This window comes from Neolamprologus brichardi, chromosome 9 (assembly GCF_056152115.1).
Source record: "Neolamprologus brichardi isolate AB-2024 chromosome 9, ASM5615211v1, whole genome shotgun sequence".
NCBI classification, from domain to species: Eukaryota; Metazoa; Chordata; class Actinopteri; order Cichliformes; family Cichlidae; genus Neolamprologus; species Neolamprologus brichardi.
Window position 1 is genome coordinate 36,797,704 of NC_142112.1, and position 12,812 is coordinate 36,810,515.

The window sequence follows — 12,812 nt, forward strand, 5'->3', positions numbered from 1 at the left end:
GCAGGTTCAAAAGAAATGTGTTTGTAAGAACGAAAAACCAAATTGTTCCTAAAATAGTTATGGAAAGTCAAACTGTTGTATGTCTGTGTTCTACATGTTTATCTGATGGGAAATAAAGTTGCTATTGTTTTATTGCAGTTTCTTGACAATTCTGAGTGGATTTACACAGTACGGGTCAAAATGACCCGCAACAAAATCAATGTCACTTTTTTGTTTTTCAACATAATACAAGCGTTAATTTCCAACACTTGCATGTGATCTTCAATTTGTAGCAGATCCACTATCACACAGCAGCTGGAGCAGTCTCCAATGCAGGTCAGTCCACTGCTGCCACCTGTGGCCAAATACCATAGCCTACTACTAGATTAACTTGTGACACATCTGCACCTGCTGCTATGATCACATTGAGTAGAGGCTGAGTGGCTGCACTTACCCACAAACATGTTCAGATCTACCCACAAACATGTTGAAAGATGCAATCCCAGCAATGTGGATTGTCAACACTAAAAACAATCAGTAAGTGAACACAACAGGGATCAATTTTTTCTGTTTATTTAGAAACCACAACATTTGTAGTCGCCTTCTGCAGAGGGGAAGTCCACACACACTGTGTGGTACCACTTCCCATAGAGGGTGCATTCAATCTGCAAGAAAAATTAGATTGTCAGAGCCATTCATCTGAAGTCAGGCTCTTGAGTAAAGCAACTAAACATGTTACAGTGTGCAGATACTGCATATTTCTGTGCAACAGTCTTATCTGTGTTTCACTTGATGTTTCCATGCGTCCTTTAGGTGCTCTAGTGTCTTTAAAGTGCAAAGGCATGCAGGTCACCTGAACTATAATTCCACTGTCGGTGCATCAAAGTGAAATGTCACCCAGTGATGTTGAAGTAACCCAGGCAAAAGTATTGATATCATGATGAACATGGGTGGTGATTCTTATGACTTTGTGTATATAATTTGGCATTTTGTAGAAATGTAGCCTGATAGTACATACATGATATCATTTCATTCTTTTCAAAGGTTTATTTGCATGACGCACAGACAGAGACAATTGAAAGGTACAAATGTGTTGTGCATGAAACGAATTCAAACGTGCTGCAGATGTGTGTCACAAGTTGATCTGGCTGTAGGCTGTGGCACTTGGCCAGAGGTGGCGCTGGTTGACTCGACTCCATGTTAGTGCACAAAGTAAACTGCTCGCTTTAGTTGTGAAGCAAAAACGCTGAAACCGGAGAAATAAAACGTGCGAGGGGAACGATAACGACGACAAGAGTCTCCCGATCGTTTACTCTTGCTTTCCTGTGAACAACATCGGCGTGGTGTTAATTGTTTGCTGTTTTCGCGATCGCGTCACGCATGAGGATATCACCAGGTAAACTCGAAACATTTGTAAACATTTTGTTGTTCAACGGCATCAAGACTGACAGAGTGTGTTCGAGATAACCTCACAAGTGTCACAGATGACACATTTGGCGTTTTTTTGCTGGTTTGTCGGTAGCAGCTCCTGAAACGCAAGACTGCCACACATCTGTTCGACCAACGCCTTGATCTAAACGCCAGTAGATCTGGAACACCGGCCTTAGCGGTCTTTGAGTACGCGGCCCTTGAGGACCATTGAGGCTGTGTACTTTGAGGCTGCAGACCCTGAATTGGGATACAGCCACATTGTGCAAAAGCAGATGTGCCAGGCCACAAAGACAATGGGTGGTTTGCACAACAAAAGCAGGAGAATCGAGGATATGACCTGTAAAAATCTCAGCAGGGGTGATTAACACCTCGGGACTTGCACCAGAATATAAGAAAGTCAGTGATTTTAGTAGGTGTTGGGTTCAAGGGATTTACGCAAATTTGCAAAGGGTTAGTAAATCTAGTGTTGAGGTTAGCTCGGTGCTTACCTTTAGATGAGCCCACAAACCGAGAGAAACTCCGTGATGAAGCTGGAACTCTTTCCAAACACAGGAAACAGATCAGGGAGCAGAGACCCACGTGGTTCACGCTGATCGCAGCTACGATCCAGGAGACAAGGGTGGGCAGATCGATGCAGATATCGATCCAAACGTTGGTAGTGGTTTATGATCAATACTTTGTTTGTTTCTCTCCTCTGGGTTCACTATTTTACTCGCTGCGGATGAAGAAGCAGCTCTGTCTGTGCGAACACCTCTACGTATGCTGCAGACTCACTTTGCTCCGCCCCCTTCTTCTGCCCTGCTGGGATTTGATACTGTGCCGTCACGTGACTCGGCTACACACGGAAAACGCATTTGGACTGAAGAGAGAGAGAAAGAGGAACAACATGTGGAGATATTTTACGGCTGTAAATGAAAATGCTGGAGAACAGAAGGAAAGCTTGTCAGCACCTAAAGCCACAGGGCACCACACAAGCTGTAGAGTTCAGCTTATTTTTTCACACCCCAGTTAAATGCTTTGACTGAATTCTCGCTGCACACACTCAAACTTAGTGTTTGTGTACACTGTGGACATTATAACCTGACACTGATCAGTGCTGCTCTGACGATCACAATCACATCCATGTAATCATTTAACTGGGATGATCTGGATTTACTGCACAATGCTGAATGTGTCCTTACAGTACAGGGAATAACTCTGTCTGTGTTCCTGTAGAGAAACTCTGGGTTTGTGTGCTGACGAGCATCACTCACAGTACGTTACGAAAGCTCACTCATACCTTTCCAGATGTGACAAATTCAAAAAGATGCTGAAACCTGTGGAACATCATAAACTACACATTGTTGTACTCTTTTAGGATGGAACAGCTTTCACATTTATTTACTCTTAAAAGGATAAAAGATGTTTTTAAGAAATTTGCATTCAAGAGGAGAATGTTTAAATAAGTCATGTAAATGAGAATTACAAAGTTGGTGGCTGCAGTATAAACAAATTGGTGTATCTTAAAAATAAAACTATGAAGACACTCAAAATTAATTTTGTCTGGTTGGAAACTGTTTTGTGCAACTTTTTTACATTTACAATTTTGAGGGATGAACCTCTGAAATTTCTTTAACTAGAAATGTGTGTAAAAATACCACTTTTGCAATTTATGTAGTTGCTGTTGACTTAATGCATACATATGATTAAAATTTGGGATATAATGGTTGTATTGATGTATAGCAACTTGAAATGCTCCCAAAAATGGAAGTACAACATGTAAAAATATAACGATAAGCTCAGGCAGACTTGGTTCTGTGGTAGGTCTAAAGGGTTAAACTGCTTCCTCACATCTGCTTCATGAATATGAAGGGTTGTAGTGGAAGATGGTGGTGTGAAATCCTCATAGCTGTGAAGTGAGGAGGGGGCTCCTGTGGCTCTGTGCTGGTGGGAGTGGGGAGGTGGGGGGATGATGGACTAAAGTGTCTCTATTGTTGGGGAAGGTGGAGATGTCAAGGCTGCTTGATGGCTCATCAAACCGGCAGTAAAAGTCGTTGAGGGTGTTGGCCAACAGCAAGTCATCAGTGGAGTGGGGCTGTGTGCTTATATCCTTACTCTCATTTCCCTTATCGTATCTGTAACATGCAACTTCTGTCGGTGCTGTGCTACTGGAAACTGAATTTCCCGGAGGAACCGACCCGAGGGATTAATAAAGTTCCATCCATCCATCGGACATTTGCACACGTGCTTAAGAATTGCATTGACCCCTGTGGCATGAATAAGGCACGGCGGGTCCAGGGATCAGCGTTTTCAGACATTTTATTCACAACACCTCACACCACACCTGAGTCCCCGTGTTTTAAACTTGGTGGATGTGATTAAGGATGCTGTGCAGGTGCGTCCGCCCTCCCTGCACGGCACCGCAGGCCACGCCCCACCACAACCCCATTTCCTCCAAAGTAAAATTCTAGCTGCACATGCCCATGAAAATTTCTCCCACTGAACTGAGAGCCAGCACTGTTTTGCAGTATGTTTTAAATTACATTGTTTTGAGTTTGTTATACATATTTACTGCACAGTTTAAAGCATTTCTGAATATTGAGTCTTTTTGTGGTGAATTGTTTGTACCAAAATAATTGATTCTGTTCATCTGGACGTGGCGTTTTTTTAGTGTTGCAAGTGACTTCTTAAATCTCAGCTGACTGCAGGTTTCCCAAACCTAGTAAACAGTACATTTGCACAATGACGAAAACAGCCCACTGAATGAACAATGAGCTGTAAGATAAATTTCTTCATCATTAATATGCAAATCATGACCATTGATCAACAGCCACTGATCAAATTCCATGAGTACCATTCACAGAGAGTTGGGGAATGGCTGCAATCCCAGCTTTGTAAAAGGGTGAAAGATGTACCCTTAGGATTAGTGGCTCCAGATTGGATCATGGACGTAGTGGACCCCCTGCCCTGCAATAATACACACAAAAGCCAACAATCCCTTTGGTGACAGTGGGAAGGAAAAACTCCCTTTTAACAGGAAGAAACCTCCAGCAGAACCAGGCTCAGGGAGGGGCGGCCATCTGCCACAGGCGGTTGGGGTGAGAGAAGGAAAACAGGAGAAAAGACATGCTGTGGAAGACAGACAGAGATTAATAAGTATGATTGAATGCAGAGAGCTCTATTAACACATAGTGAGTGAGAAAGCTGACTGAGGAAGAAATACTCAATACATCATGTGAATCCCCCAGCAGCCTACACCCATTGCAGCATAAATAAGGGAGAATTCAGGGTCACCTGATCCAGCCCTAACTATATATTTTAGTAAAAGGGAAAGTTTGAAGCCTAATCTTAAAAATAGAGATAGTGTCTGCCTCACCAATCCCAACTGGAAGCTGGTTCCACAGAAGAGGGACCTGAAAACTCAAGGCTCTGCCTCTCACTCTACTTTTAAACAACAAGTAAGCCCTGTCAGTACTCTTGCTGCAGCATTTTGGATTACCTGCAGGCTTCTCTGGGAGTTTTTAGGACATCCTGATAATAGCAAATTACAGTAGTCCAGTCTAGAAATAATAAATGCATGGAGTAGTTTTTGAGTGTCACTCTGACAGGATATTTTGAGATGTTTAGAGATATTGCACATATGAAATAAAGTAGCCTGTGATGGCTAAAACCATGGCCACACTCTAAAGTCCGTAACTCTTGTGTATTTTAATTCCTTCATGTGAACACAATCACACACTTTAGTTTCTAATAAGTTTACTGATTGGTAGTGATGGCTTCCTTGAAGCTGACGGTGCGTGTATCAAAAAAATCAACACACTGCTTCAGAAGCTCTTGATTCGTTTGGCCAGAGTCACGTGATCAGTGGCGTCCGAAAATTCATTTAGAACGTGACGGCTTTGATATCTGATTCAATGGTTTAAAAGGAAGTGAGTCATTCGCAGGATTCGTGGATTGTTTTGATGGTGACAGATAGCAAACCACTGATATTTCTACTGGGAGATATGGAGCCAGCGAGGAAGAGAGGAGGTTCTGTTGTGTGGGAGTATTTTGAGTAGATTTTGGTCATTCGGGTGGGTTTTCCAGCTTTGTATTCTGGCTGTTTGCTTTTGTTTTGTGCGTGTTTATTTTATCTGGAAATGGGAAAAACGTAAAATGTCAAAAATATAAATACCATTAAATAACTTTAGAAAGACTTCTGTTTGACTCTTTACATTTAATGTTATAAAAAAATATATTTTATTGTTTAATTAATCTTAAAATGTTAGTCTGCCAAATGTGCAGCAATTTAATGTATTTATTCTCTTTAGCTGATAGTTTGTGGGGCCCAGGTAGACTGTATAACTGCATCTCTACCAGTTTCTCTGCACTCCAGCCTCTTCTGTTCCACGTGAAGGGATTTTCCTTAATGCAGGAGAAATTACCTCCACAAAAAGGAACAGGTTCGGCCATCGCACAGTGGAACAAATTTTCTTCTTAAATAAAAATGAAAACGGGTTACCTTAAATGCATCATGTTTTTAATTTGCAAGTTCATAAGCATTTTCCCTTTCCAGTTCTCAATCAATTCTACCCCCAGGTCAAAAATATGTATAGGAAAATTTCCCCAGTATAATATTATTTATAAATACACCCGTCTAGCGATTAATTGCATAAGTAATGGAAGCAGGACCTCACAGCAGAAGCATACTCCATAATGTGTTGTACATTATTATATGTATATTATATGTAACGAAGTCACAAGCAAAGAAAGACCACACCAAGGTGCATATTTAAACAAGGAGAGTTTACTGGTCAAAATTATTTATTAAACAAATAAACCACATTTTTTTAACCCCCCAAAAATACACGTTCAAAGCAACACAACAGTGGCCCAATATCACTCAGAATTCCACTCTGTAGTGGGCAATCATTATGAAGCAGTTGGTTTTATTTTGTGGATTCAAGCTGCTCTTCTTATTTTTGGCCACCAGATGTCACCAGAGAGGACTGTGTTGAAAAGCTTCGAGTAATGAACCGTTTTTCAATACAAGCTTCAGAAAGCTTCATTTGACCATCACTACTGATTGGTTTGGATACTTTAGTTCTATTTGTAAGCACGCACATTTAGTTTACTTATGTATTCATACCATTTCATTACTTAGTTGGATTTTTGACTAACATTAATAACAAATAAACAACAATAACAATGACAAAACTGATGTTACAAATGTTCTCAGTGACACAGATGGAGGTTTATCATAGGAGACTTGGCTGTTCTGACACTGAACAGGGTTCCTGCAGCTTACTGAAAATTCTGACCCGAAATTTATAAAAAAAATAAGATCTTTAAATTTTTTTATATTTTAACAAAGTTGCTGTAGGTATCAAAAATTCTGTTTTTTTTTGAGATATAAAAAGATTAATTTTGGAAAATGATCTTTTAAAGTTGTGGTTTGATTTGCTCAGTTCATCAGAGTTTCCTTTGTTGGCACTGCCTCTCTTCAGAAGTTGTTGGTCTATATTGACATGACAGCAGATTTTTCGGCTGGACGTCCATGATGTGAATCTTATTTCACCACATCCCAAAGGTGCTCTATTGGACTGAGACTCAGTTAGGCTGTGGTCTGTAAATGATGTCAGTTGGTACTAAGGGACCCAAATTGTGCCAATTAAACATCTCCACGCTATTACACTAGCAGCAGGATGGATCCATGCTTTATGTTGTTTAAGACAAATTCTGCCCCTAAAATCTGAAAGTTGCAGAGATTGAAAAATGTTGCCTGGACTGATGGGTCTCAATCTTTTCTTGTCCACTTTTGTTGATCTCAAATGTAAAAGAACCCACCCATCATATTAATCACACTCTAGAACTTGTTTTAACATATGACATAGAAACTGAACATTTAACACTGTTTTCTGTAAACCCTCTCTGGTCTGATCTTTTGCTAATACAGTGTCTTGCAAAAGTATTCGGCCCCCTTGAACTTTTCCACATTTTGTCACATTACAGCCGCAAACATGAATCAATTTTATTGGAATTCCACATGAAAGACCAAAACAAAGTGGTGTACATGTGAGAAGTGGAACGAAAATCATACATGATTCCAAACATTTTTTGCAAATAAATAATTGCAAAGTGGGCTGTGCGTAATTTGCAAGTCACTATAACATTTAAATTTACAATAATGGAAAGAAGCCAGTATTTACATTACCACAGTGAGATGATTTTAGTCTCATGAACAACGTTAGCTAATAGTTATTTACTAACTACTCTTGAAATGACTGTTCAGTACAGAAATGAAGCCCAACAATCATGTTTTACAGTCCTGTGGTCTCAGCCTCAGATACTCAACTAATCAAAGTGATGTCATGACAAAAATGAACTAACAAAAAACATTTTTTTCTCCTTCATTTCTGTCACACAAAGCTGTATGTAACGTTTCTCGCGGTTAGTATCATGGTTGCTAGGCAACCTGAACAGCGCGACGAAGGCTAGAACGTCCCATTTCACAAGCCTCTCACTTCCGCACTTCTCGTACTTATAGTACGCACCGTACATAGTACGCACCGTACGTAGTACGCGTAGTGCACGTACTTCAAGCGAGCGGTCTCTTAATTGGGACACAGCCGAAGTTTTCCAGAGGCCTGGTAATGAGCTAATCATGTGATACAGGTGTGTTGACCCAGGGTGAGATCTAAAACCTGCAGGGACAATGGACTGAGATTGGGGACCCCTGCAGTAGATGCTACGCAGATGACACTGAGCTTTGTCTATCCATAAAACCAGGTAACACACACCAATTAATAATTAAATTGCTGAAATGTTTTAAAGATATAAAGACCTGGGTGATGTCTAACTTTCTGCGGCTGATTGTACTTGGCCCTAAAATTCCTAGAAACATAATATCTAACCAGATACTTGCTCTGGATGGAATTACCTTGGCTTCCAGTAACACTGTCAGAATCTTGGAGTAATATTTGACCAGGACATTATACAAATATGTAGAGCTGCTTTATTTCATATGCGCAATATCTCTAAACATCTCAAAATATTCTGTCTCAGAGTGATGCTGTTCATTAATTTATTACTTCTAGACTGGACTACTGTAATTTGCTGTTATCAAGATGTCCTAAAAACTTCCTTAGACACCTTCAGTTAATCCAAAATGCTGCAGCAAGAGTACTGACAGGGCTTTCTTCTTGTTCCTTGAGTATTTAAAAGTAGAATGGGAGGAAGAGCCTTGAGTTTTCAGGGCCCTCTATCACGGAACCAGCTTATAGTTGGGATTGGTGAGGCAGACACTAGCTCTAATTTTAAGATTAGGATTGAAACTTTCCCTTTTGGTAAAACATACAGTTAGGGCTGGATCAGGTGGCTCTGAATTCTTCCTTATTTATGCTGCATTAGGTGTAGGCAGCAGGGGAATTTCCCATGATGTGTTGAGTATTTCTTCCTCAGTCATCTTTCTCACTCACTATGTGTTAATAGACCTCTCTGCATTGAATCATACTTGTTATTAATCTCTGGTTCCCTTCCACAGCATGTCTTTTATCCTGTCTTCCTTCTCTCACCCCTGCCCGGTTGTGGCAGATGGCCGCCCCTCCCTGAGCCTGGTTCTTTGAGAGTTCTGCTTTCCTGTTAAAAGGGAGATTTTCCTGCTGTTTTCATCAGATTCCACTACACTGCATTTTCTCAGGAAATGCAACCTTTTCCAGTTTTTATTGAACATTTAATTAACAATATATATTTTTGAATTTAAGCTAGAACAAGACTTGGCATTATTTAAATGATATGCTTATGTCTCTGACTTTACCCCCAAATAAATTGGACTCACGTCTTGAAAGTTGGTCTGCTAAAGGATTACCTACATTTGATAGTCTGATTAAAGATGGGAATTTAATTAGTGTTGATACATTGAAACAAAAATACCATCTGGAAAGACAGGATTTATGCCGATACTTGCAAATAAGGCACTATATAAAGACGACAATTAGAGTGGCGTCGGACACTAATGTAGATTTGATAGCAATGCTCAAAAAGGCATATAGTGGCGAAGTCAACAAAAAACACATTTCCTCTTTGTATACATTTTTTACAAATAAGATATTATGGGAGAAGGAGGGAGGAGTGTGCATAACACAGGATGAATGGACTCAAATATGGAAACAACAATGGAAATGCACTACCTCACAAAGATGGAGGGAATTTGGATTGAAATTTTTGATTAGGTTCTTTATCACCTCTTACCAAAAGACTCATTATGATGGGAATCCCCCGTATGCTGGAGAAAATATGGACACAGAAGAGTACACCTCTGACATTTGCAGGCAGAATTTTAAACCTAGGGTGAAATGGGGTCAATGCAGTTCTTAAAGAAATGTTCCCATACCGGGAGTTGAACCCAGGCCACCTGGGTGAAAACCAGGAATCCTAACCGCTAGACCACATGGGAGTGAGGTGCTTGCAGTCATGGTGAGTGCAACACAGCACCACCTTAACCACTCCCCCACTGGCTGCAGGTTCTGGTTAAAAGCCGTAACTAGTCAGGGATGACACCATGAGTGAAAACCAACAAATTAACTTGAAAACTGGTGGAAAATTCTGCAAGTTGTTAAGACTTCAAAGCCCTCCATCAAAAGATTTACTCTTGAGGAGATTCCTGCAAGTTGGACTTGGCATACCTGTGGCAACAGAATTTAATCTCCATGCCATGTAGGGCTTTACATTCATTGGCAAGACATGAAACCCAACACCAAGGGAACTTTGCAGCTACATCTGCGTGGCAGCAATGGGATTCGAACCCACGCCCCCAAAGAGACTGGAGCCTTAATCCAGCACCTTAGACCGCTCGGTCATGCTACCACTACAGCTAGCAGCCTCCTAGCCAAGTACTAGATGGTAAAACTTGAAAAGGTGCAGCACAAACTAGAGGCCCAGAACATTCAGCAATGCTTTTAATGTTGTAGGAAAGAAATGGTCTCCTACTTCACTGGGTGTTTTTGGACAGGATGGCATCTGCCTGCCCTGGGTAAGATCCTATTGCAGCAATGAGATTTCAACCCACATGTGTGAAGAACCCAAAGCCTTAACCCCGGTCCTTAGACTTCACAGCCTAACACCTTACAATGCGGTGGACTTGAAGCACACTTGAGTGGCATGTAGTTACAGCAGGGAAACAGCAAAGCTTGCAAAGGTGTAACACAAACTGGAACAACTTTCTTCAACTTCATAAACAGTACCTTTGCAGAATACCCAAAACTGATTAACAATGGTGAGTTAGCTGTTTTGTGTCGTGACATGCGCTTAGCCAGGTTTTGGCTGGTTTTCCTGTTTCCTTCATGGCAATCCTAAGGGGAAGAGGGAAAAGTCTGTATTCTGATCCTGCTTGGAGAGTATTGACTGGAGGTGGCAAATGGGTATGCAGTGCTGCACTAAGAAGACACTTGTGATTGCTTTGTTCACTAGCACATTGTCAAGAGTTAACAGGTACCTTCCAACAACCATCCCCATTTATCCCAGCATAGGAATAACACACGGTACACCTTGGCTTAGGGAAACATTAAAGACATGTTCCTATACCGGGAGTTGAATTCGGGCCGCCTGGGTGAAAACCAGGAATCCTAACCGCTAGACCATATGGGAGTCAGGTGCTTGGGCACCACTGTCGTGAAATCAAGGACACTTTTGTAGCTTTGAGTATTTTGGATTAGTAGCACTGCTGTGTTTGTTGCATCATATTGCTGTAATTGTTTATATGCTTTATATATTCTGAGGTAAGTTGATCTATAGTGTTACATCATATTCTATAAGGATGTTATGTGTTTGTAGACTTTGTGCCCACTTTGACCCATTTAGCAGAAGTCAGCCTGTTTAAGGCTCTGATATCTATTCTGTGTGAGTTAAAGCAGCTATGACGTGGTCTGATTTTCTCACCCAATAAAGGAATATTTAATATATCAGTCTACTCTTCATTCTATCAGAAACAGTTTTCACAGCTCGTACATTTGCTTTTACACATATATGTAAGCACTGAGCCAAATTTAGTAATGCCAACATAATAAACGAACAATATTTGTCTCTTATATATAATACATCTATATATAGACGGGCAAAGATACTTGTCTTTGAGTGAAGATTTAAGGTGATAGGATAGGTGATATAAATAACTGCAACTTGAATCTTTACTGAAGCTCAGTATTTGACACAGAGTTCACTCACCTGAATTTCACTCACATGTGCTGTACCAGTGTACCTGCACATGTGATGTGACAATAAAAGTGATTTGATTTGAGAGTTCAAACTCACTGCTGTAAAAACTTATGATGATTAATATAATAACTATAATATTGGCCATATCATATTTACACTGACTTTAGTCTCATGAACAACATTAGCTAATTGTTATTTACTAGCTAATCTTAAATGACTGTTCAGTACAGAAATGAAGCCCAACAATCATGTTTTACAGTCCTGTGGTCTCAGCCTCAGATATTTATCAAATCACACAAAGCTCGTCTAAAAACAAACAAACAAATGAACAAAATATGTTCTCCTTCATTTCTGTCAACCACACGTTTTCAGCTATCATGGTTGCTAGGCAACCTTGGCGGGGCGATGGAGGCTAGACCGTCGCAATTTCACAAGCCTACAAGCCTCACACTTCCGGCCTTAGCGGTCTTTGAGTACGCGGCCCTTGAGGACCGTTGAGGCTGCGTACTTTAAGGCTGCAGACCCTGAATTGGGACACAGCCACTGCTTCAGAAGCACTGTGTCGAAGGTTGATTCGTTTGGCCAGAGTCACGTGATCAGTGACGTCCGAAGCTTCATTTAGAACGTGACTGCTTTGGTGTCTCATTCAATGGTTTATAAGGAAGTGAGTCATTCGTAGGATTTGTGGAGTGCTTTGATGGTGACAGATAGCAAACCACTGATCACTGATCATCAACCACTGATATGGAGCCAGCGAGGAAGAGAGGAGGTTCTGTTGTGTGGGAGTATTTTGAGTAGATTTTGGTCGATCGGGTGGGTTTTCCAGCTTTGTATTCTGGCTGTTTGCTTTTGTTTTGTGCGTGTTTATTTTATCTGGAAACGGGAAAAATGTAAAATGTCAAAAATATAAATACCATTAAATAACTTTAGAAAGACTTCTGTTTGACTCTTTACATTTAATGTTATAAAAATATATATTTTATTGTGTAATTAATCTTAAAATGTTAGTCTGCCAAATGTGCAGCAATTTAATGTATTTATTCTCTTTAGCTGATAGTTTGTGGGGCCCAGGTAGACTGTATAACTGCATCTCTACCAGTTTCTCTGCACTCCAGCCTCTTCTGTTCCACGTGAAGGGATTTTCCTTAATGCAGGAGAAATTATCTCCACGAAAAGGAACAGGTTCGGCCATCGCACAGTGGAACAAATTCTCCTCTTAAATAAAAATGAAA

At 40.6% G+C, this 12,812-nt stretch overlaps 1 protein-coding gene and 2 non-coding genes across 4 annotated transcripts in view; all 3 read right to left on the reverse strand.

Moving 5' to 3' along the window:
* The window catches only part of LOC148101592 (uncharacterized), a 30,425-nt gene that overhangs the window by 5,607 nt on the left and 12,006 nt on the right, over positions 1-12,812 (reverse strand). The window lies entirely within an intron of this gene.
* trnae-uuc (transfer RNA glutamic acid (anticodon UUC)) lies at positions 9,752-9,823 on the reverse strand. Its single transcript has one exon. It is a non-coding gene; the product is annotated as a tRNA-Glu (tRNA).
* Positions 10,152-10,233, reverse strand: trnal-aag (transfer RNA leucine (anticodon AAG)). The gene has a single exon. It is a non-coding gene; the product is annotated as a tRNA-Leu (tRNA).